The 21,115-nt window shown below is 38.3% G+C and overlaps 1 long non-coding RNA gene across 1 annotated transcript; it reads left to right on the top strand.

Moving 5' to 3' along the window:
• The first annotated feature begins 14,565 nt into the window (after positions 1–14,565).
• On the top strand, positions 14,566–20,587 carry LOC126881465 (uncharacterized). The gene is made up of 2 exons (XR_007696867.1): positions 14,566–15,093; positions 20,258–20,587. It is a non-coding gene; the product is annotated as an uncharacterized LOC126881465 (long non-coding RNA).
• The last annotated feature ends 528 nt before the right edge of the window (positions 20,588–21,115 follow it).

Here is a 21,115-nt window from a genome sequence, read left to right as displayed (position 1 = left end):
ACCTCACTAAGGACGAAAAAAATGCGCAACTGGATGGGTAAACCTCTGCACGGGCGACATCCCAATGATGCCAGCCAAGACTATGTCGACAATGCAGCGTCGAACTATTGGTTGACAGCATGAAAGATGTTTCCTAAAATGGAGGGTTCATTACTGGCCATTCAGGATCAGGTTATACCAACCAGAAATTATCTGAAATATTAATACCAAAGACCCTCATGTTCAAAACGACAGATGCCGATATGGATGTCAAGCCCAAGAAACCATCCAACATCTTACAGGGGGCTGTCAGGCATTTGTTGCAACTGAATACAAGGAACGACATGACGCAGTGGGAAAAATCCTTCATCAAGAGATAGCGATCAAGCTGGGACTTCTCCAAACGGACCATCTCCCATATTATCAATACGTCCCTGAGAGTATGCTTGAGAATGGCAACTACAAGCTATACTGGGACCGCACTGTGCTCACAGACCAAACAGTGGCACATAATAGACCAGATCTCGTACTAGTTAATAAATTAACAAGACAAACAACACTAATTGATGTGGCGATACCTAACAACAATAATCTACGTAGTAAATTTACTAAAAAGATCGCCAAGTACAGAGATCTGGAAATTCAAATACGGAAACAATGGAGAATGCAAAGTACCCAGACAATACCGATTACTATGTCTACTACTGGAGTCATTCTGAAGACCCTCCTCGAAAGCATCAAAAAGCTGGGTTTGAATGAATGAAATAAGACCATGCAGAAATCTGTACTACTCGCGACGGCCAGAAGTGTACGAAAATTTTTGGGAGATACACCCGCAAACCAAGTCACCTAGGGCTCGATAACATCCCACCCAAAGAGTCCCACCAGAGCTCAATCCTTTTGATACCGTAGGTATCTGGGATGAGTCAATTTTCCCCTTAGAGGGAGTGTGAGCCGTATGGCTAAATCTGGTCAAAATATATTTATTTACTTACATTTTCTAACGTTTTCAATCAAAACAGCTTGAGAAACACTGACATAGGCAATATTCGTCTGAATGGGAAAGAACGTTTGGACTTCAGCAAAATTCGTTTAGCAAAATTGGCGCGAAATAAAAAAATAATAGCGCTTGTGGGAATTGTCAGGCGGTAGCTTTTACCGTCTACTACGGGATGACACCAAAAAACAATTTTCGGAAAAAATGGACTTAGGCAATTTGCTCATTAGACCGACGATATCTTAACCCAACGGTTATTAAGTAAATTTAAGAACACCACTTTTTGTTTGAATCTTTGAATCGCAATTACAAACAATTAAATGCAATGGCTACTTTGACGAAAACGAACCTTTTGTACAGAAATATGTAAAAATGGGAATTTACAGAATAACATGGGAATTTGTATACATAATTTACAGAATAACATTTGTATTGAGAATGTTTACATGGAATTGAAGAGCTTTTAAATATCTTCCATTATAAAGAATAGAATATCGAGTATGTCATTTAAAATAAGAACACTCTGTGTGATTAAATGATAAACATGTGAATTTTATTAATGAAAGTGTCTTGATTAAGATATCTATAGTTATTTTCCTAACAAGTGCAGAAAGTCATTCTTTTCCGCACGCGACTGCAGTTTGCCGAACGACGCGAAGCGGGAGTTCGGCAAGCAGTCGAGTGCGGAAAAGGGACTTTCTGCAAGAGTTAGGAACAATATTTTTTCTAAGAGTCTTTAAAAAATTACCAAAATTAATTTAATTAATATGAAAATACATACACAAATTAATTCTTTGACAAGGTTTTCAAAACGAAACTTTCAATATAATTAGTTAGCATGAGGACGATCTTGGTTTCCATGACGATGATTCAAAACGACTGTTATTGTCTACCGATTTGACTTTCGAATATTATGTCAAAATAATTTTATTTCATCGAATTGTCGCGTTAATTTCATTAAAACAGGAACACAATAAGATATATTTCAAATAAATTAGTAAATAACATCTAAATATTAGACTAAGTTTTCACTCTAATGGCATATAACATATCCCACCAGAATGAAAACAATGGGAACCTTCTCTGGTTACACCTCCGAGGCTTCTACAATTTGCAAGCCATACGGATGCTGAGACTAAGGAAGATGAGGGAATTCTACAATTTACAATTCACGTCACATCTGCTCAGCGCGGTAAAGTTCCAACGAGACTGGTTCCCTTCATACTCCACACAGAGTAAATGTAAATCAAAAATGAATAACCATTTTCAATTTCGTTGCAAAACGAAAATACAGCCGAACCATATTCCAGTCCAATCAGAGAGTGCTGCAAGCACCTCTACCGGTTTCGAAACTCATTAGTCTCTCATCAGGAGGCACATATGCTGCTCTCCCTGATTCAACCAAAACAAACCCCAGCGTGCAGTCCCGAATTGCAACGAACGAAATGGTATAGATGCCCTAGCGGCAACTGCTAGCAAAAGACTAAGTTTTCACTCTAATGGCATATAACATATCCCACCAGAATGAAAACAATGGGAACCTTCTCTGGTTACACCTCCGAGGCTTCTACAATTTGCAAGCCATACGGATGCTGAGACTAAGGAAGATGAGGGAATTCTACAATTTACAATTCACGTCACATCTGCTCAGCGCGGTAAAGTTCCAACGAGACTGGTTCCCTTCATACTCCACACAGAGTAAATGTAAATCAAAAATGAATAACCATTTTCAATTTCGTTGCAAAACGAAAATACAGCCGAACCATATTCCAGTCCAATCAGAGAGTGCTGCAAGCACCTCTACCGGTTTCGAAACTCATTAGTCTCTCATCAGGAGGCACATATGCTGCTCTCCCTGATTCAACCAAAACAAACCCCAGCGTGCAGTCCCGAATTGCAACGAACGAAATGGTATAGATGCCCTAGCGGCAACTGCTAGCAAAAGACTAAGTTTTCACTCTAATGGCATATAACATATCCCACCAGAATGAAAACAATGGGAACCTTCTCTGGTTACACCTCCGAGGCTTCTACAATTTGCAAGCCATACGGATGCTGAGACTAAGGAAGATGAGGGAATTCTACAATTTACAATTCACGTCACATCTGCTCAGCGCGGTAAAGTTCCAACGAGACTGGTTCCCTTCATACTCCACACAGAGTAAATGTAAATCAAAAATGAATAACCATTTTCAATTTCGTTGCAAAACGAAAATACAGCCGAACCATATTCCAGTCCAATCAGAGAGTGCTGCAAGCACCTCTACCGGTTTCGAAACTCATTAGTCTCTCATCAGGAGGCACATATGCTGCTCTCCCTGATTCAACCAAAACAAACCCCAGCGTGCAGTCCCGAATTGCAACGAACGAAATGGTATAGATGCCCTAGCGGCAACTGCTAGCAAAAGACTAAGTTTTCACTCTAATGGCATATAACATATCCCACCAGAATGAAAACAATGGGAACCTTCTCTGGTTACACCTCCGAGGCTTCTACAATTTGCAAGCCATACGGATGCTGAGACTAAGGAAGATGAGGGAATTCTACAATTTACAATTCACGTCACATCTGCTCAGCGCGGTAAAGTTCCAACGAGACTGGTTCCCTTCATACTCCACACAGAGTAAATGTAAATCAAAAATGAATAACCATTTTCAATTTCGTTGCAAAACGAAAATACAGCCGAACCATATTCCAGTCCAATCAGAGAGTGCTGCAAGCACCTCTACCGGTTTCGAAACTCATTAGTCTCTCATCAGGAGGCACATATGCTGCTCTCCCTGATTCAACCAAAACAAACCCCAGCGTGCAGTCCCGAATTGCAACGAACGAAATGGTATAGATGCCCTAGCGGCAACTGCTAGCAAAAGACTAAGTTTTCACTCTAATGGCATATAACATATCCCACCAGAATGAAAACAATGGGAACCTTCTCTGGTTACACCTCCGAGGCTTCTACAATTTGCAAGCCATACGGATGCTGAGACTAAGGAAGATGAGGGAATTCTACAATTTACAATTCACGTCACATCTGCTCAGCGCGGTAAAGTTCCAACGAGACTGGTTCCCTTCATACTCCACACAGAGTAAATGTAAATCAAAAATGAATAACCATTTTCAATTTCGTTGCAAAACGAAAATACAGCCGAACCATATTCCAGTCCAATCAGAGAGTGCTGCAAGCACCTCTACCGGTTTCGAAACTCATTAGTCTCTCATCAGGAGGCACATATGCTGCTCTCCCTGATTCAACCAAAACAAACCCCAGCGTGCAGTCCCGAATTGCAACGAACGAAATGGTATAGATGCCCTAGCGGCAACTGCTAGCAAAAGACTAAGTTTTCACTCTAATGGCATATAACATATCCCACCAGAATGAAAACAATGGGAACCTTCTCTGGTTACACCTCCGAGGCTTCTACAATTTGCAAGCCATACGGATGCTGAGACTAAGGAAGATGAGGGAATTCTACAATTTACAATTCACGTCACATCTGCTCAGCGCGGTAAAGTTCCAACGAGACTGGTTCCCTTCATACTCCACACAGAGTAAATGTAAATCAAAAATGAATAACCATTTTCAATTTCGTTGCAAAACGAAAATACAGCCGAACCATATTCCAGTCCAATCAGAGAGTGCTGCAAGCACCTCTACCGGTTTCGAAACTCATTAGTCTCTCATCAGGAGGCACATATGCTGCTCTCCCTGATTCAACCAAAACAAACCCCAGCGTGCAGTCCCGAATTGCAACGAACGAAATGGTATAGATGCCCTAGCGGCAACTGCTAGCAAAAGACTAAGTTTTCACTCTAATGGCATATAACATATCCCACCAGAATGAAAACAATGGGAACCTTCTCTGGTTACACCTCCGAGGCTTCTACAATTTGCAAGCCATACGGATGCTGAGACTAAGGAAGATGAGGGAATTCTACAATTTACAATTCACGTCACATCTGCTCAGCGCGGTAAAGTTCCAACGAGACTGGTTCCCTTCATACTCCACACAGAGTAAATGTAAATCAAAAATGAATAACCATTTTCAATTTCGTTGCAAAACGAAAATACAGCCGAACCATATTCCAGTCCAATCAGAGAGTGCTGCAAGCACCTCTACCGGTTTCGAAACTCATTAGTCTCTCATCAGGAGGCACATATGCTGCTCTCCCTGATTCAACCAAAACAAACCCCAGCGTGCAGTCCCGAATTGCAACGAACGAAATGGTATAGATGCCCTAGCGGCAACTGCTAGCAAAAGACTAAGTTTTCACTCTAATGGCATATAACATATCCCACCAGAATGAAAACAATGGGAACCTTCTCTGGTTACACCTCCGAGGCTTCTACAATTTGCAAGCCATACGGATGCTGAGACTAAGGAAGATGAGGGAATTCTACAATTTACAATTCACGTCACATCTGCTCAGCGCGGTAAAGTTCCAACGAGACTGGTTCCCTTCATACTCCACACAGAGTAAATGTAAATCAAAAATGAATAACCATTTTCAATTTCGTTGCAAAACGAAAATACAGCCGAACCATATTCCAGTCCAATCAGAGAGTGCTGCAAGCACCTCTACCGGTTTCGAAACTCATTAGTCTCTCATCAGGAGGCACATATGCTGCTCTCCCTGATTCAACCAAAACAAACCCCAGCGTGCAGTCCCGAATTGCAACGAACGAAATGGTATAGATGCCCTAGCGGCAACTGCTAGCAAAAGACTAAGTTTTCACTCTAATGGCATATAACATATCCCACCAGAATGAAAACAATGGGAACCTTCTCTGGTTACACCTCCGAGGCTTCTACAATTTGCAAGCCATACGGATGCTGAGACTAAGGAAGATGAGGGAATTCTACAATTTACAATTCACGTCACATCTGCTCAGCGCGGTAAAGTTCCAACGAGACTGGTTCCCTTCATACTCCACACAGAGTAAATGTAAATCAAAAATGAATAACCATTTTCAATTTCGTTGCAAAACGAAAATACAGCCGAACCATATTCCAGTCCAATCAGAGAGTGCTGCAAGCACCTCTACCGGTTTCGAAACTCATTAGTCTCTCATCAGGAGGCACATATGCTGCTCTCCCTGATTCAACCAAAACAAACCCCAGCGTGCAGTCCCGAATTGCAACGAACGAAATGGTATAGATGCCCTAGCGGCAACTGCTAGCAAAAGACTAAGTTTTCACTCTAATGGCATATAACATATCCCACCAGAATGAAAACAATGGGAACCTTCTCTGGTTACACCTCCGAGGCTTCTACAATTTGCAAGCCATACGGATGCTGAGACTAAGGAAGATGAGGGAATTCTACAATTTACAATTCACGTCACATCTGCTCAGCGCGGTAAAGTTCCAACGAGACTGGTTCCCTTCATACTCCACACAGAGTAAATGTAAATCAAAAATGAATAACCATTTTCAATTTCGTTGCAAAACGAAAATACAGCCGAACCATATTCCAGTCCAATCAGAGAGTGCTGCAAGCACCTCTACCGGTTTCGAAACTCATTAGTCTCTCATCAGGAGGCACATATGCTGCTCTCCCTGATTCAACCAAAACAAACCCCAGCGTGCAGTCCCGAATTGCAACGAACGAAATGGTATAGATGCCCTAGCGGCAACTGCTAGCAAAAGACTAAGTTTTCACTCTAATGGCATATAACATATCCCACCAGAATGAAAACAATGGGAACCTTCTCTGGTTACACCTCCGAGGCTTCTACAATTTGCAAGCCATACGGATGCTGAGACTAAGGAAGATGAGGGAATTCTACAATTTACAATTCACGTCACATCTGCTCAGCGCGGTAAAGTTCCAACGAGACTGGTTCCCTTCATACTCCACACAGAGTAAATGTAAATCAAAAATGAATAACCATTTTCAATTTCGTTGCAAAACGAAAATACAGCCGAACCATATTCCAGTCCAATCAGAGAGTGCTGCAAGCACCTCTACCGGTTTCGAAACTCATTAGTCTCTCATCAGGAGGCACATATGCTGCTCTCCCTGATTCAACCAAAACAAACCCCAGCGTGCAGTCCCGAATTGCAACGAACGAAATGGTATAGATGCCCTAGCGGCAACTGCTAGCAAAAGACTAAGTTTTCACTCTAATGGCATATAACATATCCCACCAGAATGAAAACAATGGGAACCTTCTCTGGTTACACCTCCGAGGCTTCTACAATTTGCAAGCCATACGGATGCTGAGACTAAGGAAGATGAGGGAATTCTACAATTTACAATTCACGTCACATCTGCTCAGCGCGGTAAAGTTCCAACGAGACTGGTTCCTTATTGTAGAATTCCCTCATCTTCCTTAGTCTCAGCATCCGTATGGCTTGCAAATTGTAGAAGCCTCGGAGGTGTAACCAGAGAAGGTTCCCATTGTTTTCATTCTGGTGGGATATGTTATATGCCATTAGAGTGAAAACTTAGTCTTTTGCTAGCAGTTGCCGCTAGGGCATCTATACCATTTCGTTCGTTGCAATTCGGGACTGCACGCTGGGGTTTGTTTTGGTTGAATCAGGGAGAGCAGCATATGTGCCTCCTGATGAGAGACTAATGAGTTTCGAAACCGGTAGAGGTGCTTGCAGCACTCTCTGATTGGACTGGAATATGGTTCGGCTGTATTTTCGTTTTGCAACGAAATTGAAAATGGTTATTCATTTTTGATTTACATTTACTCTGTGTGGAGTATGAAGGGAACCAGTCTCGTTGGAACTTTACCGCGCTGAGCAGATGTGACGTGAATTGTAAATTGTAGAATTCCCTCATCTTCCTTAGTCTCAGCATCCGTATGGCTTGCAAATTGTAGAAGCCTCGGAGGTGTAACCAGAGAAGGTTCCCATTGTTTTCATTCTGGTGGGATATGTTATATGCCATTAGAGTGAAAACTTAGTCTTTTGCTAGCAGTTGCCGCTAGGGCATCTATACCATTTCGTTCGTTGCAATTCGGGACTGCACGCTGGGGTTTGTTTTGGTTGAATCAGGGAGAGCAGCATATGTGCCTCCTGATGAGAGACTAATGAGTTTCGAAACCGGTAGAGGTGCTTGCAGCACTCTCTGATTGGACTGGAATATGGTTCGGCTGTATTTTCGTTTTGCAACGAAATTGAAAATGGTTATTCATTTTTGATTTACATTTACTCTGTGTGGAGTATGAAGGGAACCAGTCTCGTTGGAACTTTACCGCGCTGAGCAGATGTGACGTGAATTGTAAATTGTAGAATTCCCTCATCTTCCTTAGTCTCAGCATCCGTATGGCTTGCAAATTGTAGAAGCCTCGGAGGTGTAACCAGAGAAGGTTCCCATTGTTTTCATTCTGGTGGGATATGTTATATGCCATTAGAGTGAAAACTTAGTCTTTTGCTAGCAGTTGCCGCTAGGGCATCTATACCATTTCGTTCGTTGCAATTCGGGACTGCACGCTGGGGTTTGTTTTGGTTGAATCAGGGAGAGCAGCATATGTGCCTCCTGATGAGAGACTAATGAGTTTCGAAACCGGTAGAGGTGCTTGCAGCACTCTCTGATTGGACTGGAATATGGTTCGGCTGTATTTTCGTTTTGCAACGAAATTGAAAATGGTTATTCATTTTTGATTTACATTTACTCTGTGTGGAGTATGAAGGGAACCAGTCTCGTTGGAACTTTACCGCGCTGAGCAGATGTGACGTGAATTGTAAATTGTAGAATTCCCTCATCTTCCTTAGTCTCAGCATCCGTATGGCTTGCAAATTGTAGAAGCCTCGGAGGTGTAACCAGAGAAGGTTCCCATTGTTTTCATTCTGGTGGGATATGTTATATGCCATTAGAGTGAAAACTTAGTCTTTTGCTAGCAGTTGCCGCTAGGGCATCTATACCATTTCGTTCGTTGCAATTCGGGACTGCACGCTGGGGTTTGTTTTGGTTGAATCAGGGAGAGCAGCATATGTGCCTCCTGATGAGAGACTAATGAGTTTCGAAACCGGTAGAGGTGCTTGCAGCACTCTCTGATTGGACTGGAATATGGTTCGGCTGTATTTTCGTTTTGCAACGAAATTGAAAATGGTTATTCATTTTTGATTTACATTTACTCTGTGTGGAGTATGAAGGGAACCAGTCTCGTTGGAACTTTACCGCGCTGAGCAGATGTGACGTGAATTGTAAATTGTAGAATTCCCTCATCTTCCTTAGTCTCAGCATCCGTATGGCTTGCAAATTGTAGAAGCCTCGGAGGTGTAACCAGAGAAGGTTCCCATTGTTTTCATTCTGGTGGGATATGTTATATGCCATTAGAGTGAAAACTTAGTCTTTTGCTAGCAGTTGCCGCTAGGGCATCTATACCATTTCGTTCGTTGCAATTCGGGACTGCACGCTGGGGTTTGTTTTGGTTGAATCAGGGAGAGCAGCATATGTGCCTCCTGATGAGAGACTAATGAGTTTCGAAACCGGTAGAGGTGCTTGCAGCACTCTCTGATTGGACTGGAATATGGTTCGGCTGTATTTTCGTTTTGCAACGAAATTGAAAATGGTTATTCATTTTTGATTTACATTTACTCTGTGTGGAGTATGAAGGGAACCAGTCTCGTTGGAACTTTACCGCGCTGAGCAGATGTGACGTGAATTGTAAATTGTAGAATTCCCTCATCTTCCTTAGTCTCAGCATCCGTATGGCTTGCAAATTGTAGAAGCCTCGGAGGTGTAACCAGAGAAGGTTCCCATTGTTTTCATTCTGGTGGGATATGTTATATGCCATTAGAGTGAAAACTTAGTCTTTTGCTAGCAGTTGCCGCTAGGGCATCTATACCATTTCGTTCGTTGCAATTCGGGACTGCACGCTGGGGTTTGTTTTGGTTGAATCAGGGAGAGCAGCATATGTGCCTCCTGATGAGAGACTAATGAGTTTCGAAACCGGTAGAGGTGCTTGCAGCACTCTCTGATTGGACTGGAATATGGTTCGGCTGTATTTTCGTTTTGCAACGAAATTGAAAATGGTTATTCATTTTTGATTTACATTTACTCTGTGTGGAGTATGAAGGGAACCAGTCTCGTTGGAACTTTACCGCGCTGAGCAGATGTGACGTGAATTGTAAATTGTAGAATTCCCTCATCTTCCTTAGTCTCAGCATCCGTATGGCTTGCAAATTGTAGAAGCCTCGGAGGTGTAACCAGAGAAGGTTCCCATTGTTTTCATTCTGGTGGGATATGTTATATGCCATTAGAGTGAAAACTTAGTCTTTTGCTAGCAGTTGCCGCTAGGGCATCTATACCATTTCGTTCGTTGCAATTCGGGACTGCACGCTGGGGTTTGTTTTGGTTGAATCAGGGAGAGCAGCATATGTGCCTCCTGATGAGAGACTAATGAGTTTCGAAACCGGTAGAGGTGCTTGCAGCACTCTCTGATTGGACTGGAATATGGTTCGGCTGTATTTTCGTTTTGCAACGAAATTGAAAATGGTTATTCATTTTTGATTTACATTTACTCTGTGTGGAGTATGAAGGGAACCAGTCTCGTTGGAACTTTACCGCGCTGAGCAGATGTGACGTGAATTGTAAATTGTAGAATTCCCTCATCTTCCTTAGTCTCAGCATCCGTATGGCTTGCAAATTGTAGAAGCCTCGGAGGTGTAACCAGAGAAGGTTCCCATTGTTTTCATTCTGGTGGGATATGTTATATGCCATTAGAGTGAAAACTTAGTCTTTTGCTAGCAGTTGCCGCTAGGGCATCTATACCATTTCGTTCGTTGCAATTCGGGACTGCACGCTGGGGTTTGTTTTGGTTGAATCAGGGAGAGCAGCATATGTGCCTCCTGATGAGAGACTAATGAGTTTCGAAACCGGTAGAGGTGCTTGCAGCACTCTCTGATTGGACTGGAATATGGTTCGGCTGTATTTTCGTTTTGCAACGAAATTGAAAATGGTTATTCATTTTTGATTTACATTTACTCTGTGTGGAGTATGAAGGGAACCAGTCTCGTTGGAACTTTACCGCGCTGAGCAGATGTGACGTGAATTGTAAATTGTAGAATTCCCTCATCTTCCTTAGTCTCAGCATCCGTATGGCTTGCAAATTGTAGAAGCCTCGGAGGTGTAACCAGAGAAGGTTCCCATTGTTTTCATTCTGGTGGGATATGTTATATGCCATTAGAGTGAAAACTTAGTCTTTTGCTAGCAGTTGCCGCTAGGGCATCTATACCATTTCGTTCGTTGCAATTCGGGACTGCACGCTGGGGTTTGTTTTGGTTGAATCAGGGAGAGCAGCATATGTGCCTCCTGATGAGAGACTAATGAGTTTCGAAACCGGTAGAGGTGCTTGCAGCACTCTCTGATTGGACTGGAATATGGTTCGGCTGTATTTTCGTTTTGCAACGAAATTGAAAATGGTTATTCATTTTTGATTTACATTTACTCTGTGTGGAGTATGAAGGGAACCAGTCTCGTTGGAACTTTACCGCGCTGAGCAGATGTGACGTGAATTGTAAATTGTAGAATTCCCTCATCTTCCTTAGTCTCAGCATCCGTATGGCTTGCAAATTGTAGAAGCCTCGGAGGTGTAACCAGAGAAGGTTCCCATTGTTTTCATTCTGGTGGGATATGTTATATGCCATTAGAGTGAAAACTTAGTCTTTTGCTAGCAGTTGCCGCTAGGGCATCTATACCATTTCGTTCGTTGCAATTCGGGACTGCACGCTGGGGTTTGTTTTGGTTGAATCAGGGAGAGCAGCATATGTGCCTCCTGATGAGAGACTAATGAGTTTCGAAACCGGTAGAGGTGCTTGCAGCACTCTCTGATTGGACTGGAATATGGTTCGGCTGTATTTTCGTTTTGCAACGAAATTGAAAATGGTTATTCATTTTTGATTTACATTTACTCTGTGTGGAGTATGAAGGGAACCAGTCTCGTTGGAACTTTACCGCGCTGAGCAGATGTGACGTGAATTGTAAATTGTAGAATTCCCTCATCTTCCTTAGTCTCAGCATCCGTATGGCTTGCAAATTGTAGAAGCCTCGGAGGTGTAACCAGAGAAGGTTCCCATTGTTTTCATTCTGGTGGGATATGTTATATGCCATTAGAGTGAAAACTTAGTCTTTTGCTAGCAGTTGCCGCTAGGGCATCTATACCATTTCGTTCGTTGCAATTCGGGACTGCACGCTGGGGTTTGTTTTGGTTGAATCAGGGAGAGCAGCATATGTGCCTCCTGATGAGAGACTAATGAGTTTCGAAACCGGTAGAGGTGCTTGCAGCACTCTCTGATTGGACTGGAATATGGTTCGGCTGTATTTTCGTTTTGCAACGAAATTGAAAATGGTTATTCATTTTTGATTTACATTTACTCTGTGTGGAGTATGAAGGGAACCAGTCTCGTTGGAACTTTACCGCGCTGAGCAGATGTGACGTGAATTGTAAATTGTAGAATTCCCTCATCTTCCTTAGTCTCAGCATCCGTATGGCTTGCAAATTGTAGAAGCCTCGGAGGTGTAACCAGAGAAGGTTCCCATTGTTTTCATTCTGGTGGGATATGTTATATGCCATTAGAGTGAAAACTTAGTCTTTTGCTAGCAGTTGCCGCTAGGGCATCTATACCATTTCGTTCGTTGCAATTCGGGACTGCACGCTGGGGTTTGTTTTGGTTGAATCAGGGAGAGCAGCATATGTGCCTCCTGATGAGAGACTAATGAGTTTCGAAACCGGTAGAGGTGCTTGCAGCACTCTCTGATTGGACTGGAATATGGTTCGGCTGTATTTTCGTTTTGCAACGAAATTGAAAATGGTTATTCATTTTTGATCTAAATATTAGTTTATTGCATGTATTATAATTACTTTAAAGCCATATTAACATATCTAAATTAACACGCGTGCGGAAAAGTAAAAACCGCGTGCGGAAAAGTAACACGCGTGCGGAAAAGTGAAACTTTCTAAACTAAAATGCGTGCGCGAAAGTAGACATTTTTGCACGCTCGTAGAAAAAATATATTGCCGGTGTTATTGATAATGTGTTGTACATAACCACTACATAGTTACATAATTCTAATTTTTAAAGCTTACAAAATAGGAAATTATTAAATATTTAAAAAACGAAGGGAGATAGGTATAGAAAACCCTAATAAGAATTGAAAGCTAAGTAAATTTTCTACGCGATAGACTAGTGAGATACAGGGTGTTCCATTTAAAATAAGTAAGTTATTACAGCTTAAATTTGTTAATAGAACAATTTAATATTTTGACCACCCAGTAAAAAGATAGGTATAGGAAACCCTAATACAAATTGAAAGCTAAGTAAATTTACTACGCGATAGACTAATAAGATATAGGGTGTTCCATTTAAAATAAGTAACTTAGTACAGCTTGAATTTGTTAATAGAACAATCTCATATTTTGACCACCCTGTAAGAAATTTTGTTGCAATAAGCATCTGTGTAGGTATGCTAAATATCCTATTATTAAGATCCAAGAAAGAATTTGTTACTGATTCTTAGATTCGTAGATATTTATTTTTTTCTAAAACCTTACATTTTTATAAAAATCGACATAAATCAAAACACCCTGTATTTAGGTACAGGGAACCTTTATGAAAGTATAGCTTATTTTTTAAGGTCAATTCAATAATGTCATCAAATATAGGGCATTCCATAAGAAAAAATATAACTTTGATATACCAGTCTTTTTTGGAGCACCCTGTATAATTGACATTATTTTTAGATTGTAGTATTAAAGGCCATGTATATTTCTGTACAGAAATTTTTTTTAAATATCAAGTGGTTTTCCGTACAGAGACCGAGGCGGATAAGATGAACCACCCTGTATATACACATTGTAAATCCCAAATCATGATTTCCAAAGTTTATACATTGTAAATTATGATTCGGGAGTGCTCCTAGTAGCATTTAACGTATCTTGGCTTGTTTATTTCTACTACATCTTGATTGCAAATTTAGTATAGTTTTCAAGTAAGTTAGGTGAGCGGCAGGCGGCACCCCTAAAATGACCAGGTACTGACCACGGTGAGTTGATAAGCCAATTTTAGTCAAACATTATGTTTTTGATGGTAATGAAAACGAAAATGGGATTTATTTTGAATGTTATGTGGGGGAACATTGTCAAAATCGTCATTTGATACTAAAATAAAAAAAAAAATAATAATAAAATCACGCTTTTTTTGCGTTTACCTCACTACAACTCTGCTCCCTGAAATTTTGACAGTATTTTAACCTAAAAATGATAAGAAAAACGAAATCCCATTTTCTATGTTTTGCTCGCTACAATCATCATCATTCTCTTTGCCTTATCCCTATGCGGGGTCGGCTTCCCTAATTGCATTTCTCCACACAATTCTATCTTGGGTCATATCAATGTTAATCCCCTTTACCAACATGTCCTGCCTTATCGCCTGCTGCTACTGTCTCCGTTGACTCTACCGGCTGTCTGTCAAATTCTTCATTTAATAAGCTGTCAAAGTACTTTCTCCATCTCATTTTGACATCCCTTTTGTGAACGGTTATTTTATTATTTTCATCTCGGATACATCTAATCTGATTAAAATCTTTTGCTTTCTTTGCTCTCTGTTTGGCTATTTTATATATCTTCATTTCGCCTTCCCTGGTATCAAGTTGATCGTATCCGCTGAGAGGGTTGACATGGAGGGGATGACACATATCGACCGTCCTTCTCATGGTGGCGAAAATTGGAAGCTCGTCCCACAAGCGTTGCCAGAGTTGGTACAATTTGTACCAATTTGATACAATTAACAACCAAACTTGTGATACTAAAGTATCTAAAGTAAAAACCTAAAATTTTGTGATATAATAAATTTGCTTCAAATAACATAAAACGACGTTTTTTAAGTTTTTGTACAAAATGTGTTGGTGTAGTACATTTTAGTCAATATTCCAGTCACTCCAGTGCATTTACAAAAATTTCTCTGGCAACACCGTCACCTGCGATTGCTTCTATAAATCAAAATAATTATTATTCCCTTAATTTTTTAAAATGCGGTTCTTGTGTTGTTTTTGACTGTCATTGTACATGGAGAAATAGTGGAATGAAATTCTTTCGTTTTCCTACATCCAAATATAGGCAGGATCAAAGAAAAAAATGGATTAGTGCTATTCAAAGACAAAAGTATGTTAACCTCACTTTTATCTTTTATCTATTGAATTAAAGAATTAAATCATCATCGGTGACCACTAACAGCTCATGGAGGGCCATGGCCACCCGTTAGGGTTTCTAGGCTCTAAAGTTTTGCATGACAAAGGCCAGCTACACTCGTAACACCTCAAAAGTTCTAAACGTTATTATCTATATTACTTTCTTGTTTCTTTTTGAGGTCTTTTCGGCGTTATGTGTATTGCTTGCTTGACTACAGTTGCCCATGTTTTCCTTTCTTTTGTTTTTTTCCCATTCTCATATTTCTAGGTCTTTCAAATCCTGGTGAATACCATCAATCCATCTCTTTCTAGGCCTACCTCTCGGTCTCTTCCCGTTTATTATTTTCTAAGTACTTTTTTGTATTTAACCCATCCTTTCTACTTGTCCCAACCAACTCAGGTGTTTACTTTGCATTTCTTTTATGATAGTCGGTCTGTTAAACACTCTATTTATTTTGTGGTTCACCCTTATACGCCTTTCTCCTTTATAGGTCCATATATTTTTCTTTCCCATCTAAGAAGTTGTTCCTCATGTTCACTAGTCAAAGTCCACATTTCTGATGCATACATTACTACAGGTTTCTGTTGTGTATACTTTTACTTTTGAATTAATAGATACTGATTTTGACTTTATGATGTTCTGTAGGCTGTAGAAGCATTTGTTTCCAAATGAAATTCTCACTGTTATCTCATCACTGTTTTTATTTCCTTCTGTAATTGTTGATCGTAAATATTTGAAACAGTCTACTCTTTTAAATATTTGTCCACTCAGGGATATGTTGTTGCCATTCTTTTGTACTTTTTCCCCAGTTTTTATCATGTACTTTGTCTTTGAGATATTAACTTGTAGCCCATAGTCTGTGCCGCATCTTTAAAATATGTATAAATTTTTTCTAGGTCTTTTAATGTTCAATTGATTATGTCTACATATCTGCCTAAGCAAGGACTTAATTGAGCTTTGTAAATATTGTACCTTACCTATCTATAGGAGTTTTCCTGATTACTTGTTCCAACGCAAGGTTAAAAAGTGTTGTTGACAGCACATCCCTTTGTGTTAGACCTTCATTAATGTTAAATTCATCAGACAGTTGATTTTGGATCCTTACTTTTGCCTTGGTGTTGACCAGGCATAGTTTTACTAATCTGATTAGTTTTTTTTGACACATTTACCTCTTGCATTGAGCTATATAATTCCTTTCTAAATACTGAGTCATATGCTTGTTTGAAATCTACAAATAGATGATGTGATTATGTAGTTCAGTATTTCGCTTGTAGAATTTTCCCAGCATTTGTCTTACTGTAAATATTTGATGTATAGTTGACCTGCCTTTTCTGAATCCTCCTTGATAATCCCCTGTTGTTTGTTCCATTATACTATTTAGTCTTCCTTCCAATATTTTATATCCAACGTTTAGTAGTGATATTCCCTGGTGATTATTGCAATCTAACTTGTCTCCCTTCTTATGTATAGGGCATATCACTGCAACTTTCCATTGTTCCGGCATTATATATCTGTGGTCCATATCTCTAGTATTAACTTTCATATTTCACTCTGTATTCTGTGTCCTCCATATTTTAATATTTCTACAGTTATTATATTGCATCCTGGGACCTTATTTTTCATTTTTTTATTATGTCTTGTATTTCTGCTTCTGTTAGTGCATATTGGTCTACTTGTTGGAGATGAAGATGGTCCATTGTTATTGTTAATTTACTATAAATACAGTAGAGTCTCGGTTATCCGCCATAAATGGGCCAACGGAAGGGCAGATAAGCTAAAACGGCGGATAATAGGGAGGGTTAAATGAAACACAAGTTTACGTCTATTGTAATGGGCTTACTCTTCAAAGTCTTTAATTATGTACTGTATACTGTATGCACATATATATATATACAAGCTGTACGCTCCCGAGGAAGCTGAAGCTGTTTTCACTTGAAGATCCTTTTTGTGGGGGATCATCCCATTCTGACTTTAGTTTTACAATTGCTGGTGTGACTTCGCTGTTTCCACTACCTTTCTCCATTCTTCTCTCTCTCTGATTTTGCTTCCTATATTTCTAATTTCCATACTTCTTAAGTCTTCTTCCACTTGTTGTCTCCATCTGAGTTTAGGCCTGCCTCTGGTTCTTGTACCTGGTGGTATCCATTCGGTTATAACTCTTAACGGATTGTTCTTCTCTCTTCTCATTATGTGTCCATACCATCTAATTCTCTGTGCTTTTGTTGCTCTTACTATGTTCTCTTGACCCATCCATTCTTGTATTTCGTGGTTCATCCATTGCCTTGCATCCTCTTCGTTTTCCCTCTTTGGTCCCAGAATTTTTCTCTCAAAAACTTTCAGCTGCTCTTCTTCTCTTGCTGTTAATGTGAATGCCTCCAAAGCATATAGCACTATTGGTCTTATGGTCGTTTTGTAGATTTTCATTTTTGTATTCCGGCTTATCTTCTTATCATTGAAAATTTTTTTATTTCTGTAGAATGCTTTGTTTCCTGCTTGAATTCTTCTTTTCCGAATTGTTTCCCGACCAGTATATACCTGAACAAAAAACATATTTGAATAATCAGATTCCTATAAGTAATAATGATATTGTAGATGATATCAATCTATTATTTAGGACAATAGATGTTAATAAAAATGAACAAGTAATCTCTGACCCAGGTACTTCAGGTTATCAAAGATCTCGTTTTGGACGATCTATTAAACCCCCAGTGAAACTTGATCTTTAAGGGGAAGGTGTTTAGTGTATAGTGTGAACACACCTTTAGGTGTCAGTGTATTTGTCACATTGTCAACGTCAATCAGATGAGAGCACTTGTCACGGTCTAAAATAAAACATGTACAAAAGTTTGTAATCATATATGTTTAATAAATATTTACCGTAATCTGTAATCCTTTATTCGATTAGTTATCGGAATATTAAATATTAAACAGAGATGAAGATGGTCCATTGTTATTGTTAATTTACTATAAATACAGTAGAGTCTCGGTTATCCGCCATAAATGGGCCAACGGAAGGCTGATAAGCTAAAATGGCGGATAATAGGGAGGGTTAAATGAAACACAAGTTTACGTCTATTGTAATGGGCTTACTCTTCAAAGTCTTTAATTATGTACTGTATACTGTATGCACATATTAATTTAAAAAAGATTAAAATAAAACTAGAATCAGTTTAACATTGATTTACATCTGACTTTGTAGATAGAATAGTTTAGAATGCACGAAAAAACTAGTGATTTTCATCTGCCTTTCCGATGTATCTCGTTTGGATGCTGCTAAGTCTCGCCATCTCTGTAGCTTCATAATATCGACAGCTCTAGCTTCTTCTTGTTACTAAGTGTATTTTATCGCAGCTTCAAAAATTTTTACTTCTTCATTGTGTGAAACCCGAAAAGATTGGTCATAAATTATACCACACATTCTGGGGTCAAAAATAGTTCGATTGAACCTAACTTACCTTAGTATAAATGTGCTCATAAAAAAAGTTACAGCCCTTTGAAGTTACAAAATGAAAATCGACTTTTTTCAATATATCGAAAACTGTTAGAGATTTTTTATTGAAAATGGACATGTATCATTCTTATGGCAGGAACATCTTAAAACAAAATTATAGTGAAATTTGTCCACCACATAAAAATTTAATGGGGGTTTTGTTCCCTTAAAGCCCCCCCAAACTTTTTTGTATGTTCCAATTAATTTATTATTGTGGTATCATTAGATAAACACAACATTTTAATAACTTTTTTGCCACATAGTATTTTTTCGATAAGCCAGTTTTTATCAAGATGCGGCTTCTTTTTTAATATATTTACATACAAATTTTATGGGGATTTTGTCCATTTAAACTCCCCAAATGTTTGTGTACGTTCCAATTAAACTATTATTGTGGTACCATAAGTTAAACACAGTGTTTTTAAAACTTTTTTGCCTCTTAGTCTTTTTTTGATAAGTCACCTTTTATCGAGATTCAGCTTCTTTTTTAAAATATACCTAAAAATGTAAATTATAAATAAATTTTCAGATTATTAACAGGTCTATAATCGTAGTTAACCATTTACAAATATGTGGTGGATCCGACACATATTCAAAACGTCTCGATAAACACTGGCTTATCGAAAAAGTACTAAGAGGCAAAAAAAATTTTGAAAACATTGTGTTTAACTAGTGGTGCCACAATAATAATTTAATTGGAACATACACAGAAGTTTGGGAGGGTTGAAGGGATCAAAACCCCCATCAAATTTTTTTGGGGTGCACAAATTTCACTTTAACTTTTTTTTTAAGATAAGATGCCATAAGAATGCCACATGTCCATTTTCCATAGAGTTTTCGATATATGAAAAAAATCGATTTTTATTTTGTAACTTCAAAGGGCTGTAACTTTTTTTGTGTGCACTATTGTATATAGGTAAGTGAGGTTCAATCAATCTATTTTTGACCCCAAAATCTGTGGTATAATTTATGACCAATCTTTTCGGGACACCCTGTATATATTTACTATATAAGTATATAGTAAAATCACATAAGCAATGTAGTAGATGTAAACATAAGTTGACAGCAATGTCGTCATCAGCAATGAATGAGAACTAGATCATATTTCCGTTCAATTTTTGAATAACAGTTATTTATTATTTGTACAATTACGTAAATTATTCATTAATGTAATTAATGGGATTATTTTTTCACTATCTATGTATTCAGTAATTAGAATAATTTATATACTATACAATAAAAACTAATAATCGAGAAAAGAGAAAAAATGATAAAAAATATTTTAATAATATACCATTATTGTGAAACGAGTAGATAAATTTTGAACATCTTTAACAACTTAAATCATTGTTTACATGCACTGCCTTGCTAATTGTAAGCTAGCTTTCATACTGACCAGGTAAAATAATGTAGAATTTTGCATATAATCATTACATTTGGTACCTTACTTAGTTGCTTCATTTCAAGCCCATTATTTAGCTAATTGAAAATTCGTTTTAACTTTGCAATATGTGTTGACACATCATCTTTGACTGACCTTTCGATGAGGCTTCAAACTGTTGCTTTAGAGTAAAATAAATAAATAAAAGACAATAAAACGATTTTAAAGTAGGTAAAATAAAAGTATATTTCTTTTTATTTTTTCAGAAAATAAAGGCCATAAAATTTGGAAAAGAACAAAGAAGAGTACAAATCATTGGTTAATGATATGTTTTATAGGGACTATATCATATATTTTAATGAAAGAAAAAATGAGTACTGAACACAAAGCACGATTATTACAACCAAATTCAAGGCAACTTATAATTAATAAAAAGGAAGGTGTGCCACCTAGTGATCTGGATGCCTTCAGAATCGATCATATATGATGTCGGTATTGAAGAATGCTGGGAACACAATATAAAATTATTAAAAACATTTTATTTGAATAAATAAGTATATACCATTTTTATGTGGAAATAAAGCACTTTAAAATTACATTTTTTTGTTTATTTTATATATCTAAACATATACATATTGAAGATAGCAAAAATAGAAATTTATTATTTTTATTTTCCAGATTACATGCATAAAACATTTTTGATTTTAAAATGTTACTTGAAACTAATTAACTATATAGCTCATTGAATTAATTCATTCACTCATTGATTCTACAATATTTATTTCCATAATGAATGATAAAAAGAAAAATCAAAGAAGTGACTCTAATTATGTTACTGAACCCAATTGTGTTGCAAATTCCTAAGTAGATGTGGATACCCATATTAAAAGAGTAAATCAATAGAAAGAACATATGTACCATGATTAGTAAGTCAATAACATATTATCAAGGATACATAATTTATATTTTAAAATAACATACATATAAAATCAGACTTTGATGTTAATTTTGAGAGTAAACTAAATGTAAGATCAAATATGGGCCATTCAACAAATATATGACTCTCTTGGATTATCTCAACAACGAATATTTTACTGTGCAACATAAGAAGTACGAAAGTAAAT

Source organism: Diabrotica virgifera, chromosome 1, assembly GCF_917563875.1.
Source record: "Diabrotica virgifera virgifera chromosome 1, PGI_DIABVI_V3a".
In the NCBI taxonomy this organism is placed as follows: Eukaryota; Metazoa; Arthropoda; class Insecta; order Coleoptera; family Chrysomelidae; genus Diabrotica; species Diabrotica virgifera.
Note: the sequence above shows the minus strand (reverse complement) of the source record. Positions and strands in the feature narration are given on the sequence as shown.